The sequence below is a fragment of the Dendropsophus ebraccatus genome, chromosome 7, assembly GCF_027789765.1.
Source record: "Dendropsophus ebraccatus isolate aDenEbr1 chromosome 7, aDenEbr1.pat, whole genome shotgun sequence".
Classification (NCBI taxonomy): domain Eukaryota; kingdom Metazoa; phylum Chordata; class Amphibia; order Anura; family Hylidae; genus Dendropsophus; species Dendropsophus ebraccatus.
The window spans coordinates 126591473-126609670 of record NC_091460.1 but is presented as its reverse complement, the minus strand read 5'-3'; positions in this window follow the sequence as shown (position 1 = coordinate 126609670).

The following is an 18198-nucleotide window of genomic DNA, read 5'->3' as shown; positions in this document are numbered from 1 at the left end:
GAACATGCATAACAAGTCAGTTTTACCACAGGGCGAATGGCGTAAAAACACATTTCCCCCAAATAAAAGAAATGCGTTTTTTTTTTCAATTTCACCACACTTTGAATTTTTTTCTGGTTTCGCAGTGTACTTTATGCAAAAATTCAGCCTGTAATTGCAAAGTACAATTAGTGAAGCAAAAAATAAGGGGTCATGTGGGTTTCTAGGTGGAAAAATGCAAGTGCTATGACCTTTTAAACACAAGGAGGAAAAACCGAAAACGTAAAAACGAAAATGGGCCATGTCCTTAAAGGGTTAAGGTAGCACAGATTTTTGAATGACACCATTTTTTTTAAACTAGTTAGACTGGGGTGCAGAGTCTAATCCCTGTTTTTTTTGTTTTTTGTTTTTTAACCCTACCAGGGAGCTTTGGACTCTTCTGCAGGGGGATCCCCAGGGAATGGTCCCTAGAATACTAAGACTTGCAACCCTAGCAATGAGACAGTCAAAATCAGGTATCAGACAATATGTTCTAGGCAGCCAATCAATAAGGTCAGACAGGAGCGAGGTCAGGAACAAAGCTGAAGTCAGAATCAGTACTGTACTGGCATTACTTTATAAAATATACAATTAAGAAATGATCAGGTAGTGGAGAAAATGCACAAGAAAGTGTGATTAGTATCCACTGTAATGGACGTATATCCTGTGGACAGGGGATGAGTCTGATTAAAGGGGGTCCTACCGCTGAGACCCTCTGCAATCTCAAGGATGGAACTAGTTCCTATTTGTATGAAGCTACAGTACACAGACTTGAGACTTTTAAGATCAATAGCTGTCTGGTAAATACAAAAGATAGTTAGAGATAAGCGAAGAATATTTGGGACATCAAAATTCACTGCGAATCGGGACGTCAATTCGCTTTGTTCTGCAAATCGAATTCTCGCCCATTCATTTAAGGAAATTTGCAAAATAAAAATAAAATGGCAACTACACATGCTGTCTGGAGCGTCACTGGGTGGGAGAAAAGGATTAACCATGATCCCTAGTGCCCATCCAATTAGCTGCAGGCCTCTCTGTGATATCAGCACCTCCCCCTCTATATAAGGTAATGGAGGTGGCCAGTCGGCTGTGTGTGGGGGAGAGAGCAGGATGGCAGCAGGCAGTTAGAGCAGAGTAGGGAGAGACTAGGGGCCCTATTTCACGGGATGATTATCGTTTGCATAATCGTTAACGATAAACGATCCAAACAACCCCTATTGCGAAAGACCTAAAATCTTCACCCATTTACATGGAATGATAATCGTTACTTATGATCGTTCTTGCAGTCGTCTTGTCGTCGCTTTTGCGTTCGTCACTACTGCGAACGACCGAACGACATCTTATTCAATGCGAACGATATGCGAACGAGCAACGATAAAAATAGGTCCAGGTCTTATTAAACAATCAACAATTTCTCATTCGGTCATTGATCGTTAACTGCTATTCCACCGAACGATTATCACTTAGATTTGAACAATTTAACGATAATCATCCCGTGGAATAGGGCCCTAACAGAGTGATATAAGGACAGAGAAGAGAGGAGTGGTGGAAATTGGATGATTGTTGGGGATTGTTTGTTGGAGCTGTCAACCAAGTGTCCAGTTTACCAAGTAACTGATTGCCCGTAGGAATTCACTGGGACCAGTGAAGACACAGTCCATATTATTCACTGTAAACTCCTATTGAGTTATACCAATTTACTAGGTGCATTGAACTGATTGTGCGCCTTACATAATGAGTGCTTGCACTCCACTTCTACTGTGTTAAAGAAATTCATTTTCATTAGTGAAAATTTATGTTATGCCGCTGTTCCACTGATGATCACTGCTGTCCATGGCAGAAATTGGATGATTGACTGGCTGATTTTTTTTTTTTTAATCGTAATTTTCCAATTATTGACTTTTTTACAACATCATGCTTTAACAAACTCGCCCTTCTGTAATAGTCCCAGTACTGTAGCTACTATAGTTTGGCTGTTTTATTGAAATCCATTAAGATTCAATTAACAAATATTAACGTGTTTGACCCAAAATTCACTAACCTTGCGAAACGAATTTCCGGCTGCTTCTCTCATCTCTAGCTATAGTACATTGTATATTCAGGATACAGTAAATTGGTTGCAGATTCTATTTGTGACTTTTCTATTTAGAGGAACAGAATTGATTTTCAGTCACAGACATTTCTGCAATAAATCTGTCACATGTGAATATCTCCAAAGGGTTCCCACAAATTGAAAAATAGGATGTCTTATCCACTTAAACAGAGCATTATCTATCTATCTATCTATCTATCTATCTATCTATCTATCTATCTATCTATCAATAATTCTTTCTTAAAACAATAAGCTGGTAAACTATGTAATACTATATTCCATTTCTAAGGAATTTCTTACATTTTCAAATTTTATTTATTTATTTTTTTTAAACAAATTTGTTGCTATTCTCCCAAGCGAAACTTTCTCAGAACAGCCAAGCCTGTTTGATTCCTCCTGGATGGATATTGGATATTCAGCTTAGTCGATTTACCCAGGATAAAACCATTTTGGTCACGGTGTACATTTTATGAATCACTTTCCAACAGGTTTGCAAAAAAAATAATATACAGTACAAATTCTACAGAGATATGTGCCTAAAAAACTGGAGAGCTAATGATGTCTTTCTTTGTTTTAAAATGAGCGACATGGAAGTCTCCATCATTATTCCTGCCAACAACCGGGTCTTTATTGACATTTTTAGTCCTTTACACAGTGCAGGTAATATCACATAAGCAATGCTTTTTTTTCTCTCTTTAACCCCTTCAGGACCAGGTTAATTTTCCTTTTTGGGTTTTCGTTTTTTCCTCCTTGTGCTTAAAAGGCCATAGCAGTTGCATTTTTACAGACCCACATGAGCCCTTATTTTTTCCGTCACTAATTGTACTTTGCAATGACAGGCTGAATTTTTGCAGAAAATATGCTGCAAAATCAGAAAAAAATTACATGCGTGGGGAAATTTAAAAAAAAAACACAATTCTTTTTCTTTGGGGGGCTTTGTTTTTACGCCGTGTGTCCTAATGGAAAACTTTATTTAATTTAACTTAATTTATTTATTTTATTTATAAAATGGGAAAAGGGGGGTGATTCTGACTTTTATTAGGGGAGTGGGCTTTTTTATTAATAATGACACTTTATTTTTAACTTTTACACTTATACTAGAAGCCCCCATGGGGGACTTCTAGTATAAGCACTCTGATCTCTCATTCAGATCTATGCTGCATAGATATGCAGCATAGATCGATGAGATCGGCACTCGTTTGCTTCCGGCTGCTGCAGCCGGAAGCAACCGAGTGCCGAGCCGGGATCAGCCGGGATTACGGCGCAGACCCCGGCCGGCACCAGCCACGGAGATCGCTCCTCCGTGACAACGTCACGGGGGAGCGATCTCCCCACTAGACACTAGAGAAGAGCTGTTCTGAAGTCTTCCGATGCAGCTGTCAACTTTGAAAGCTGCATCTGAAGACTTAATTAGCGGGCACGGCGATCGGACCGTGCCCGCTAATAGCCGTGGCCTCAGGCTACATGCGGCACGCAGGGCCGCGATGGTTCAGAGCGGGGTTGCCGCGTGGCCCCGCTCCGAACGCCCCCACCCGCGCGAGGACGTACAGTTACGTCCTCGTGCGGGAAAGGGTTAAACAATGTATTTCTCCAGGTTTTGTTTTGTTTTTGTTTTGTTTTTTAATTTGAGTGAAACCTTCCTAATTCCCTTAGTATCTGCCCTGGATTTTTACAGACCTTTCCTTTAAAAAATTAAAAAATTTGGTTTACCTAAATCCCAGTATTTTTTATATCTGTAATGATGTCTATGACATAGAGCAGGTAATAAGTACTGGAAGACTTAAAGTGACTGTGTACCCACAATCTGCCTCCCCAAACCGCTTGTATCTTAGGATAGCTGCTTTTAATCCAAGATCTGTCCTGCGGTCCATTTGGCAGGTGATGCAGTTATTGTCCTAAAAAACTATTTTTACACTTGCAGCCCTGTGTCAAATTGCCATGGCCTAGAGTGTCTATGTCCTAACCTTGCACCACCTCTCCGTCCTTCCTCCTCGCCCTCTTCACCATTAGGAATGCTGGCAGAACTTTTCCTATTTCTAACTTGTCTGAACACTGTACAGGTGCCTTAACGATCCAACTCATGTGCAGCATTCACACAGGTGATGAATAGTAGAAATCCTGCCTGGGGCATTCCTATTGATGAGGATGGTGGGAAGGAGGGACAGAGAGGCGGTGCAGGCCTAGGACACAGACACACTAGGCCACACCAATTTGACACACAGCTGCAAGTTTAAAAGTTGTTTCTTAGGACGATAACTGCATCACCTGCCGAACAGACCCCAGGACAGATCTTAAATTAAAAGCAGCTATTTGAAGTTACAAGCGGTTTGGGGAGGGCAGATTGTGGGTACAGAGTCGCTTTAAGATTTTTTGATAGAATTAAATTATAAATCTGTGACACTTTCTGACACCAGCTGATTTAAAAGGGAAAAAAATTGCTGGAGTTTATCCACATGGCATGGCAGGTTTACTGTACAAAAAGCAAACAAAAACAAAAAAAACTATATTTAGTGTATGCACAGTTGAGTGCTTGGCATGATAAAATTATTTCTTTTACGTTACATAGTCTTTTTTACCTCCCTTGTCTCTTTAACAGTTTACAAGCTTAATATGTTAGTATGGTAGTTCGGAATTATGAGGCAGTGGGTGTTAGAAGTTCAGCCATCTAAGTTTTAAGGTTTTAAAGCAGATAAATTAACTATGCTGAACAAGATTCAATAATTTATTCCATTAAGACAACAGTAGGGGTGATAATCCTGTTTCTGTACTGTGACCATAATGTGTTTCCTACTTCTTCTCCTACAATGAATATGAACCAGTGGGACAGGCACTGCTAAAATGGTACATTTTTTAAGAAAACATTTCTGATATATATATATATATATATATATATATATATATATATACACACACATAATATTTTTTTTTTGTTAAATCACAAACTGTTGAGCTAAATGGATTTACTGTCATCTTCAACCACGCAAGAGAGTAAATGAGTACTTGTTATTCTTGCACTGTAGTACACTGGGTAAAGAAAAAAAAAGAATTAATTCTACTGGGTTGCTAGCATTTTCAGAATGTATCCAATAAATATTTATTGATTTCAAAGTGATACTTAACAGGATTAACATTTACAGTTGTCAAAATAATGTTACATGCCTTTTCAAAACAGATAAATCTTTGTGTACTTGTTTGATCGAGTAATGTTATATTCTAAGGATTGGGTAGTATTGTTTCAGACTATGATCACACATAGCATAGTATACATTATACTCCACATGCTGATTGCTATACTGTACAGTAACTTATACTATCACATATTCAGCAGTTTCTCATTGTTTGTTTAATCTGTTCTACATGTTTTTCAGAATAAAAAAAATCTTTATTTTTGGGGTGTGGAGCCAATTGTCTGCATTTCAGTGTTTCTTATGGGAAAATTTGCTTTGGTTTAAGAGTGGATTTGGATAACCAGCATGGTCCCAGAACGAATTATGCATATACTGTGTATATATATATATATATATATATATATATATATATATATATATATATATATATATCTGTTGTCACTGGTTATAATGTATATATAACTAAGAAACAATATTCAAGCAATTGCTACTTAGATGGAGAAATAGTGAATTTTCAATGTCATTATGCCTGTTGTCTTTTATGATTTTCCGTCATACTGGTTGATACATGAGCCCAGTAGAGTATACATTCCCAGGAACAGTTTTAGCAATAAAGATATCTAAAAATACTTTGTCATTGAAGAAAACGCGTCTTTTTTTTTTTTTTTATCCTGTAGATGGATTTAATGAGGCATACTATATCAGGAACACAGGTGGGCTTATCTAGCACAGGCTGTATGCTTTCATCTCTCTGTGAGTCCAGGAAGAAATCTTTTGCACAGCTCAGTGGGAGCAAATATACAGCTGAACTCACATCCATAATCAGATGTGTTATTTGCTAGATGAAATGTCAAGTTTCACATGTGTGTGTTGATTGCTGTGTCCATAAAGGCTTTTGTTAAGGGGAGGATTTCTATTATTTGTGCTAGATTGATCCCCAGAAGTCAAATGAATCCATTTATTCAAAACACTTTAACTTCTTTAGCAAACTCTAAAAAAAAATCTGTCAGTGTCTTCATACTGTGATTATTTGTCAAGGCATTAAAGAATACTTTTAGCTAGAATATTATTGAGTGTTAAAGTGACTTGACATTGTCTTGACATTAGAGATGAGCGAATCTAGAGTGGGAACAAAGCGAAGTGTGTCGTTCCTATTGGGATTCTGCTTATTAGGTTGCGGCTTTTGAAGTCTGCTCCGCTCCTGGCGGCTCCTCCCCAGGTGCTGGGAAAAGATGGATCCGATCCTGGGAAACTTCTCCCAATTTCCTAGGACTGGATCCAGCTTTTTCTATCACCTGGGGAGGAGTCACTGGGCGTGGAGAAGACTTCAAAGCCAGCAGCCTGGTGAGCAAGATCCCAATAGGAACAAAGAGCTTCGCTTCATTCCTACTGTAGATTCGCTCATCTCCTCTTGACATTTTACTATTTACTGTTAGGGTGCCTTCACACGTACCGGATCCACAGCGGACTTCACGCTGCGATTCGCAGCAAAATCCGCTGCAGATCCTGCTGATGAAATAAACGGATGTATTTGTATGCATCAGTTTTGATCCGTTTTTCCATTGACTTCCATTAAAAAAAAAAAACGGATCCATTTTTTTTAACGGACACAAAAGTAGTGTCAACACTACTTTTGTTTCCCTTAAAACAAACAGATCCGTTTTGATCTGTTTTATTTCATCCATTTTTAATCTGTTTTTTGCAAACAATGGATTGCAAAAACTGAATGCAAAAGCGCAGTGTGAACCCAGCCTTACAACCGTGGTCCCGAGTTAATTTGCATATTTTTATAGGATCAGATTTAACCAATACTGCAGGACTTACAAGCTTCAAAAAGACTTGGCACCAGTAAGTGGAGATATGTAGCTACCTGGAAAAATTAGCAGGTTCCTATGCACATATGCATGTTTACCTTTAAACAAGAAAAAAAATTGCTGTACATTACTACTAGTGATAGGCGAGTACTAAAATGCTCAGGTGCTCGTTACTCGAGACAAATATCTCCCAATACTCGAGTGCTCGTTTCGAGTAATGAACCCCATTGAGGTCAATGGGAAACTCGAGCATTTTTCCTGGGGACCCAAGTTCGATAGAGGGAAGGTCGTATAAAAACCTGTCAACCTCAGAAAATGATGGAAACTCAACGGAAATGCACAGGAAACAGCAGGGGCAGCATGTATGGATACCTCTGAGGCTGCCTAATGGCACCATTACGCCAATTTCTGGGCAACAGCTGTGGGATACAATCTGTTGGTGGCTGCACCTATGTACACTCTATCAGGGCCAATTCTGGGGTTTCTGCCGCCTGAGGCAAACCTCAGGCGGCCGCCCCCTCACAACCCCCCCCCCCCCCCGCCGCCGTAACCGAATCACCCGCGCCTGCACCCCCCACCCCCCCGGCCGCCGTAACAGAATCACCTATGCCTGCACCCCCCGCACCCCCCGCAACCCCCCCCCCCCGCCGCCGTAACCGAATCACCCGCGCCTGCACCCCCCGCACCCCCCCCCCTGGGCCGGCCCTGCAGCCACTCACCTGTCCTGCAGCAGCCGTCCCGTCCCGCTTACCGCTGTCCCTCGCCGACAGTCAGCAGCTGTCATCGCCACCAACGCTCACCGCTGTCTCCCGACCCTGCAGCCGCTCACCTGTCCTGCCGCAGCCGTCCTGTCCCACCGCCAACGCTCACCGCTGTTCCTTTCCGCGCTCCAGTGCCGTCAGTCAGCAGCTGTCATCGCCCTCCAGAGAGTCGTGAGTGCCTGGGGTCAGCGGGGGCATCGTGGCCCCCGCTGACCCCGGGCACTCACGACTCGCTGGAGGGCGATGACAGCTGCTGACTGACGGCGCGGGACAGCGGTAAGCGTTGGCGGCGGGACGGGACGGCTGCGGCAGGACAGGTGAGCGGCTGCAGGGCTGCTGTCTGCCGCCCCCTGCAGGGGCGCAGAATCTGCCGCCTGAGGCGGAATACTCATTCCGCCTCATGGCAGAAACGGCCCTGCACTCTATCACCTATGTGACAACCCCTTTACACTGAGCAAGCAGTAGTGAACTTAGATATGCCTTGCATAAGAAATACAGAAATCAGGAAATATAGTAGAGGTCCCATTAAAAGAGTACACTGAGCACTTCTTAGGGGTCTGTATGCAACACCTAATGCCCCCTTTCTGCCAGCAGCCGGTCACCACAGTCTGCTGCTGAAATCGTGGTAGCAGCACTGCAAGTCCCAGCCAGCAGTCTGTAGTAATACAATTTAAAAACGATTTGAAGCTCTTACAAGGGCTGTTTGGTTGTTTCGCTAGTATACCCTGCCTACTGGAACGCTAATTCCCTCCCTAACACTCTCCCTGACCAGCAGCAGCTCTGTCCCTGATCTCTTCCAGCATGCATGTGGGCCGAGCCTCAGCGGCCGAGATTTTTTATATGGCAGGGTCATCTGATCTGGCCAACCAATCACTGCTATTGACATGTATGGGTTCCACGTGATCGCAGGATGTACCAAAGAGTGTCCTGCATGTTTATTGACTGAGAAACTTACAGGAAACGGTTGATGAGATTTTCTCGAGTATCGCGAGATGCTCGTTCGAGTAACGAGTACCATCAAGTACCCTAATACTCGAACGAGTACCAAGCTCGGACGAGCACGTTCGCTCATCACTAATTACTACATTCTGGCTTCTATGACTTCTATAACTTTATACTTTTCCAGCTATTAAGTATCACCAAAAAAACTGCAATTCCAGCCATTTTAAATATTCTATTTTCTTATAAAATATCGCAGATTTGTGCATTCTGATGTAGAAACTATGATATTTTTTTTTCATTTAAAAATAGGAAAAGGGGTGTTTTGAATTATGTATATTGTGTTTTTGAAAAAAAAAAAAATAGTATTCTATATATGTTCTGTCTATGGCATGGTATAATAGGGACACAGAAATAGCAGCCACAGAAGCATTTAAAAGGTATCTGTCTGAAACTGAATGGTACCCCACGATAGTGTCACTCGTGTGTGGTGGGTAGGGCTGGAGATCGTACAGGAGTGGTACTTGACATCTAATCACCTAGATGATACTGTCAATACTGACTGCAGCATAGGAGCAAAGTTATTTCTCATGCTGGAGAGAGACAGCAGATGTCAGCTACAGATAGCAGCCAGCACTTGCCATGCATGGGGTATGTTCAGCTCCTGTGACAATAAAAAATATTTTCCACTTTAGGTTATGTTCACACAATAGTTTTCGACAGTATTTTATACCTGTAACAAAAAATATTCGTAATTGTATAATGATGTAATAATAATATAACACGTTCTATTGGGATTTCATCCGGCCGCATGGAAAATTGACATTGAATAGCGGCCGCAGAGAACCTGTCAGTTAACACAATGGCTGCATGCTCCATTGTGTGCAGCAGGGAATTCAGCAGAAATGAAGATCATCTGTCTGGTACTACACTACTGGCCGGGATGATCTTCAGTAAGGGAAGTATTACACGGGCCGATGGGGCCGATAATAACTGTAAACGAGCGCCGATCTGCTGGATCGGCGCTCGTTTACTGGGCCTATTATGTGTCCCGATTATCGTTTTACAAGGGCTGCATGGAAATCGATGTCCTTGCAGCCCTTGCTTGACTTTATACATTGCCTGTCCAGGCTGCAGGCCACTCAACCAATCAGTGGTCGCGGCGGTCCCGGCCAGTGATTGGTTGAGGGGCCTGTTATCTAAGACAGGCCGCTCTAAAGCTGGAGCGCGGGGACACGGGGAGAAGAAGACTGCAAGAGAAGCCCTGCATGCTGGATAGGTAATTTAAATCATCAGCCTTCGGCTGCGCACCGCTATTACGTGTAGCGATGTGCGGTCGGTGCCCGACAATTATAGGTTCAAACCTATATCGACGATCAGCGGATGATGGTTGTCATCGGCTGATCATTGTATTTATTACACTGAGCGATAATCGGCCGAATCGGGCCGATTTGGCCAATTATTGTTCCGTGTAATAGTACCCTAACACTGCCCATTCTATGACCCGGCTGGGTCAAAGAACGTCCGGTGTTATACGCAGTGTGAACCCAGCCTTAGTGATGAGCGAACATTTTCGTATGTTTGTAAAAACATGATGCTAATTGTTCGTGTTCGCTGATGACAAACAATTTGTTCGATGATCGGAATGGTCATAAAGATCATGGTTATAATGTACGCAACTGCGTGATTTATCTGATAATCTGTACGCATGTGCATAACACTAGACCGAAAGATACGCAATCTGTACACAACTGCTAATGCAACTGCTTAACACTTCTACTGTATAGAAATTGCAAAGTTTTTTGTTTGTTTTTTCACACAGAGTACAGAAAAAACAAAAGACTTTTGGGGAAAATTTTATCAAAGTCTGTGTGCTTACTGAATGGGATATAAGAAGGTTCTTTTCTGGGCATTGAAATACTGTATAGAAAAGGAAAATGGAACAAAAAATTCTGCTGCATTTGGAGAACATTAAAACTGTGGGTAAAAGTGCATATAATAGAGTGCACGCTCACCTGAGCAAATTGACTCTATTAAGCTCATGTGGTTATCAAAAGCACAGCTGCCTTCCATCCTCTGTAGACAATAGAAACCAAGTGAAACAAAACTGGTGGATCTATGTGGCGTGAATCCCTCCGGGCCAGACCAGGTGAATGGACTTCAGATGGTGAAGAGCAAAACACAGAGACCTGGACCGTGAATAATAATTTGTAGTTTTATTACATACAACGTGTTTTGAGGGCTCCACTGCCCTCTTCATCATGCATTTTCGCGCAGCCTGGCTGGTTTGTGCAAAGATATTTGACTTTTTTCTGTTCTAGGCTCTGTTCGCCTGAGTATTTGTATGGGATTGCTATGTCTATTTATTAAAACTACATTTTTATTCTCATGTTCCCTCGCACAAACTCTAGTTCTAAGAATTCGAAATAATGGCGCCATATGTTTTTATGCAAAGCTCAGGACTGAAAAGGCTCTGGATAATAAAGATAACCCAATGCTAGTTTTTACTACAGTCTGAAATCTGAAATAGAGAACACTTATGTGATTCTTTTTGCTCTGTATAGATGAGTCAAACGAGGAGAGAAAAAAAAACTTCAATTATTCATGTACTATGGTTTGATACCAGCTTAGTATTGATAAAACCATCTATTGGCCATTTCAAAATTTATAGTGATCATAACATGTTATAGTCTTTCCCTCCTGAAGTCTCTCATCGCATGGATTTCCAATCTGGCAGATTTCTGATTCCATTGAAAAAATTGAAGTAGTTTTATTTGCAGTAAATGTGCTGTGATAGAGCTGTTTCAGCAGTATGACATGCACGCTTTTAGTCTCCACAGGCTATGAAACAGAAATGTTCTAGTATACTAATGCGTTCTTGTTCCAATAGATTTGTACTGTCAAGAAAAAAAAAATGTTATAAATGTTATGCTACAGACATATGCAATAAATAAATGACAAGCAAGGGGGTGGCTAAATCTTTCTGTCTTTTTCTGTGCTCAGCCACCTTGAAGGCACAGCAGTAGGATGAGTTTGCTGTTGGTGTTGAACATAATGGCTGCACATATTCCTAATTAAATTAAATTGGGAAGAAAAATCTAAAATTTAATAATATATGGATCCACAGCAATATACATCATATAGGGGTTTAAAGGGAATCCGTCAGCTCCCGGGCACTATCTAAGGTGCTTACAGTGTGCTGTAGCTGGCAGCCCCCAGTGAGCATGGTGTCTTTTTCGTAATTTTCCGTGCAGCGGATTATCTATAATCTTATATCTCCTACTGTACTAAAGAGTCACAGAGCAGTTGTTCGTGCCACACGCATGCATCCCCCTCCTTCTTTATGAATAATCAATGTTGCCCGGCCTCCTGCTCGCTCAGCTGTCAGATTGCAGATTAGTCCTCTGTAAGCAGTTTATGTCTGAAAGAATCTCTTCTCCCCTAATGTGTTGGAGCTGTAGTCTAGGGGTAATTCACCTGTCTAGAGACCTGCAAGCAGTTTTTTCTCTAGTTTAGGTCCCCTGATGGAAATTAAGTATTGTGTCATTTTTAAAGCTATGTTCACACACAGTATTTTTGCTCAGTATTTTGGTGTGTGAACATAGCCTTAAAAATGATACGATAATGAGAAAAAAAAAGACATCTATTTAATTTCCATCAGGGGGTTTGAACCAGAGAATGAACTGCTGGTAAGTCTCTAGACAGGTGAGTTACCCCTAGACCACAGCTTCAACATTTGTTTCTTTCAGACATAAACTGCCTACAGAGGACTGATCTGCAATCTGACAGCTGAGTGAGCAGGAGGCCGGGCAGCATTGATTATTCATGAAGAGGGAGGAGGATGCATGCCAGAGTGTGGCACAAACAACTGCTCTGTGACTCTTTAGACTTAAAGCGTAACTGTCATTTTTTTTTTATTGCAGAAATCAGTAGTATAAGCGATTTTAAGAAACTCTGTAATAGGTTTCATCAGCCAAAAAAGCCTCCTTCTGTACTCAAGAAGCAATCTCCCAGCCTCCCCCCCTGACTTCTTATCTGTGCATTATCAGGCAAACACGTCTTCATTACAGAGAAGCCAGTGAAGACGGGTTCTGCTCTCTCCATTGTAAACCTATGAAGGGGGGAGGGGCTGAGGGAGATGAGGGAGCAGGAAGAGGTGACATGAAGGTCAGCTAAATTCAGGTGTCAGAAAGGTCAGTGCTTATCTATAAAATTACTGAGAGAAGATTGCAGGGTGTTGTGCTGTGCAGGACTGCTCCGTGCTCAGTCACTCCTAACAGCCCCTCCCCTCTCCATAGCCACATAATGGACACAGAAATCCTGCTTCATCTGATGTGAGGGGGGAGGCTGGGAGATTGCTTTTTCAGTACAGAAGGAAACTATTTTAGTATATAAAACCTATTACAGAGTTTCTTAAAATCGCTTTATCTGTTGATATTTAATGTTTTCAGAAAAATGGCCCTGAAATGACAGTTACGCTTTTAGGCCAGGTTCAGACTATGTAACTGTGCGGCTGTATTTGCGGCTGTAATGGTGCGGCGGTATTTTTGGTGGTTCATGCGTACGCTGGAAAGTATAGGATATACGGCTGCACAGTGCACACTATGTATGAATCTACGGCCCAATCGTAAACGGACCCGTAAAAAATGAACAAGACCATTGTTTGCGGCTGGACATGCGGCCGAGGATTGACAGGCGGTCCGTACGGAGTACTTCAAAAATAGCCGGCAATGATGCCGAATGCCGATGCCTCTAATAGTTAATATATTAAATTAATAAAACACATTTTCTTTGTAATAAAGTCCCTTTCGTTGGTCCATAATTTAATTCTAACGAATGCATCATTTGGCAATTAAATATACTGTTAAAATAAATAAATATATAAATAAATGTATATTTATATATATATATTTATTTTTTGAAAGTATATATTTAATTGCACAATGATGGATTTGTTAGAATTAAATTATTGAACAACGAAACTGAATTTATTTCATCGAAAATGTGTTATTAATTAAATATTAATTAGTACAGGAAGCTCCATAAGCCGTTAATTCATATTGCCGGCAAAAGAGCATTCTGTACTAATCATCACTTTACTTTAATGAAAACATCAAATGTTTCTTCTAATTATGTTATCACAATAGCATTATTAGAAGAAACATTTAGAATTATATGTGCGCTCAGCTGATTGGCTGATCGGCTCAGCGCACATATAAAGAGCCGGTCCGCAGCACAGTGACTTCATTGTGCTGCGGACCAGCGAAGAGGACACATCGGGGTGAGTATTCAGATCTCCCCACCCCCTCCCCAGCACTGCACCCCTCCCAGCAAGGAAAGGGGGGTCAGTTAACCCCTTCCTTGCTGGGATGGGTGCAGTCTGACATCAGTCTGGCCCCCAAGGGGTTAAGGGGGATGCAATACATCCTCCCTTAACCCCTTGGGGGCCAGACTGTAAGCAGCGATCTGTAAAGATGCTGCATACTGTAAGGTGCACAACACCGCTCACAATGATGGGTGTTGTGCTCCTGTTTGTGTGTTTTTTGTGTGTTTCTCCCTTTTTGTTTTTCAGATATCGGTATCCTGGGGATTACGTCGGATTCCGTGGACTACGTCGATGACCAGCTTTTTTTTTTTTTTTTTTTTTTTAAATGGTCAATGAGGGGTGTGGGGGTGTTTTATTTGAATAAAAAGACGGAATCCATTACTAAGTCAGGGCCTAGTGTTAGCCGGTATAAAATGGCTAACACTAACCCCCCATTATTACCCCAGTACCCAATGCCACCAGGGGTACTGGGAAGAGCCGGGTGCCAGTGGTCCCGGAGCGTCAAAATTGGCGCTCCTGGACCGGGCGGCAGCAGGCTGGTAAGATTTAGGCTGGGGAGGGCCTAAACCAATAGCTCTTCCCACCCTGGTGTTACCCGGCTGGTTATAAAAATAGGGGGGACCCTATGCGTTTTTTTTTTTAAATAAATAAATAATTTAAAAAAAACGCATAGGGTCCCCCCTATTTTTATAACCAGCTGGGTTAAAAACCAAACGACAGCAGCCTGGTAACACCAGGGTGGGAAGAGCCATTGGTTTAGGCCCTCCCCAGCCTAAATCTTACCAGCCTGCTGCCGCCCGGTCCAGGAGCGCCAATTTTGACGCTCCGGGACCACTGGCACCCGGCTCTTCCCAGTACCCCTGGTGGCATTGGGTACTGGGGTAATAATAGGGGGTTAGTGTTAGCCATTTTATACCGGCTAACACTAGGCCCCAACTTAGTAATGGATTCTGTCTATTAGACGGCTTCCACTACTAAGTCTATAAAGTAAAGAAATAAAGACAAGACACAAGTTAAAAAATTTTTTTATTCAAATAAAAACACTCCACACCCCTCATTGACCATTTTATTAAAAAAAAAAAAAAATCGCTGGTCATCGACGTAGTCCACGGAATCCGACGTAATCCCCAGGATACCGATATCTGAAAAACAAAAAGGGAGAAACACACAAAAAACACACAAACAGGAGCAGAACACCCATCAATGTGAGCGGTGTTGTGCACCTTACAGTATGCAGCATCTTTACAGATCGCTGCTTACAGTCTGGCCCCCAAGGGGTTAAGGGAGGATGTATTGCATCCCCCTTAACCCCTTGAGGGCCAGACTGATGTCAGACTGCACCCATCCCAGCAAGGAAGGGGTTAACTGACCCCTCCTTCCTTGCTGGGAGGGGTGCAGTGCTGGGGAGGGGGTGGGGAGATCTGTATACTCACCCCGATGTGTCCTCTTCGCTGGTCCGCAGCACAATGAAGTCACTGTGCTGCGGACCGGCTCTTTATATGTGCGCTGAGCCGATCAGCCAATCAGCTGAGCGCACATATAATTCTAAATGTTTCTTCTAATAATGCTATTGTGATAACATAATTAGAAGAAACATTTGATGTTTTCATTAAAGTAAAGTGATGATTATTACAGAATGCTCTATTGCCGGCATATGAATTACCGGCTTATAGAGCTTCCTGTACTAATTAATATTTAACCCTTAGGGGACACAGCCAGTTTTCATTTTTGCGTTTTCGTTTTTCCCTCCTCGTGTATTTAAGGCCATAGGGCCTGCATTTTTCCACCTAGAGACCCAAATGAGCCCTTATTTTTTGCGCAACTAATTGTACTTTGCTATGGCAGATGTAATTTTTGCCTAAAATGTGCCGGGAAACCAGAAAAAAATTCAAAGTGTGGTGAAATTGAAAAAAAAAACGCATTTCTTTTATTTGGGGGAAATGTGTTTTTACGCCATTCACCCTGGGGTAAAACTGACTTGTTATGCATGTTCCTCAAGTTGTTACGATTAAAACGATATGTAACATGTATAACTTATATTGTATCTGATGGCCTGTAAAAAATTCAAACCGTTGTTAACAAATATACGTCACTTAAAATGGCTCCATTCCCAGGCTTATAGCGCTTTTATCCTTTGGTCTATGGGTCTGTGTGAGGTGTCATTTTTTGCGCCATGATGTGATCTTTCTATCGGTACCTTGATTGCGCATATATGACTTTTTGATCGCTTTTTATTACAATTATTCTGGATTTGATGCGACAGAAATTGCGCAATTTTGCACTTTGGGATTTTTTTTGCGCTGACGCCGTTTACCGTGTGAGATCAGGAATGTGATTAATTAATAGTTTGGGCGATTACGTACGCGGCGATAGCAAACATGTTTGTTTATTAATTAATTAATTTATTTTTATTTATAAAATGGGGAAAGGGGGGTGATTCAGACTTTTATTAGGGGAGGGGGTTTTGTGTTATTAAAAATACATTTTTCTTTTACTTTACACATATACTAGAAGCCCCCCTGGGGGACTTCTAGTATATGTACTCTGATCTCTCATAGAGATCCATGCAGTATAGTTATACTGCATGAATCCATGAGATCGGTGTTCTATTACTTTTGGCTGCTGCAGCCAAGAGCAATAGAATGCCGAGACGGGATCAGCGCCATTACGGAGCAGACCCCGGCCCGGGATGGATGCAGGGATCGCCCCCCCGCAATCGCGCCGCAGGGGGGCGATCCCCCCACTAGACCACCAGGTATGGAGATTAGCAAGTATTTAGAAGCAGCTGTCAACTTTGACAGCTGCTTCTAAGTACTTAATTAGCGGGCACGGCGATCGGACCGTGCCCGCTAATAGCCGCGAGCCCGGGCTACTCGCGGCACCCGGGATCGCGGCAGTTCAGAGGGTGGTCGCCGCGCGACCCCCCTCTGAACTCCCATAGCGGCACGAGGACGTTCAATAACGTCCTGGTGCAGCTATGGGTTAATTAATAAAACACATTTTCGATTAAATAAATTCAGTTTCGTTGTTCAATAATTTAATTCTAACGAATCCATCATTGTGCAATTAAATATACTGTCAAAAAATAAATATATATATAAATATACATTTATATATATATATATATATATATATAAATATACATTTATTTATGTATATATTTATTTTAACAGTATATTTAATTGCAAAATGATGGATTCGTTAGAATTAAATTATTGACCAACGAAAGGCACTTTATTACAAAGAAAATGTGTTTTATTAATTTAATATATTAACTATTAGAGGCATCGGCATTCGGCATCATTGCCGGCTATTTTTGAAGTACTCCGTACGGACCGCCTGTCAATCCACGGCCGCGTTTCCAGCCGCAAACAATGGTCTTGTTCATTTTTTACGGGTCCGTTTACGATCGGGCCGTAGATTCATACATAGTGTGCACTGTGCAGCCATATATCCTATACTTTCCAGCGTACGCATGAACCACCAAAAATACCGCCGCACAATTACAGCCGCAAATACAGCCGCACAGTTACATAGTCTGAACCTGGCCTTAATCTTATTACATGGATGATAAATGCCATTCTATATGTAATAAAGTTCAGGTTTTTGGCAGGTGGTGATACTGGATTTGCTTTCATCGATTTGTTGCCCATTGGGACCCATTGGTGAATTAATTTTTCCAGGGGAACGATTCGCTTTTAGCAATTGTATAAGAAAAATAAATGAATGAATTCTCCCATTTTATTCTGTAGACTAGTGATTTAATAAAACACATCTTGAAGACTATATACTTTATGTATTGGTTGGTAAAGGTAGAGTAAGTTATACAGATTTGTAAATTTCATTACTATTTCAAAAATACTCAAACCTTCTAGTACTTATCAGCATATGTATGCCCTGCAGGAAGTGGTGCATTATTTCCTGTCTGACACAGCGCTCTCTGCTTCCACCCCTGTCTGTGTCAGGAACTGAATATTTTGGGATTCTATCTGTCATACTTATGTCAACTGAACACTTAGGGGGACATTTATTAGGGTGAGATACACTCATAAGTTAGGCCCCGCTTCTTAGTGAAAGCTGCCTGACCTGCACCTGCCTTCTAAGCAGACATAAATCATGG